The following is a 360-nucleotide window of genomic DNA, read 5'->3' as shown; positions in this document are numbered from 1 at the left end:
ATTATTCAGCACTACAACATACTCTAATAAAGTTACCGGACCTCAAAGATAAAATCATTCAGACAGAAGATCAAATTGCCTCAAGTGGAAGGGATAGAAATCAGGTTGGCTGTATACTTCTTTAAAGCAACATTCAACATTGCAGAAATTCACTATCTTCAAAATTCTTAAGGAAACTATAACTCAAGAATTTTATAATATTTCCACCCAAAGTATAGTTCAAGCATAAAGGCAACATGCAGATGATTTCAAACATACAAATATTCAAATAACACAGTTCCTTAGAATCTTTCTTGAAAAAACTACTAAAAAATAGCTCTGTCCATTGAAAGACAAATGGAGAATGAAAAAAATAGTGTC

The sequence above is a fragment of the Propithecus coquereli genome, unplaced genomic scaffold (assembly GCF_000956105.1).
Source record: "Propithecus coquereli isolate 6110/MARCELLA unplaced genomic scaffold, Pcoq_1.0 Scaffold43, whole genome shotgun sequence".
In the NCBI taxonomy this organism is placed as follows: Eukaryota; Metazoa; Chordata; class Mammalia; order Primates; family Indriidae; genus Propithecus; species Propithecus coquereli.
This window is presented reverse-complemented; position numbering follows the sequence as displayed.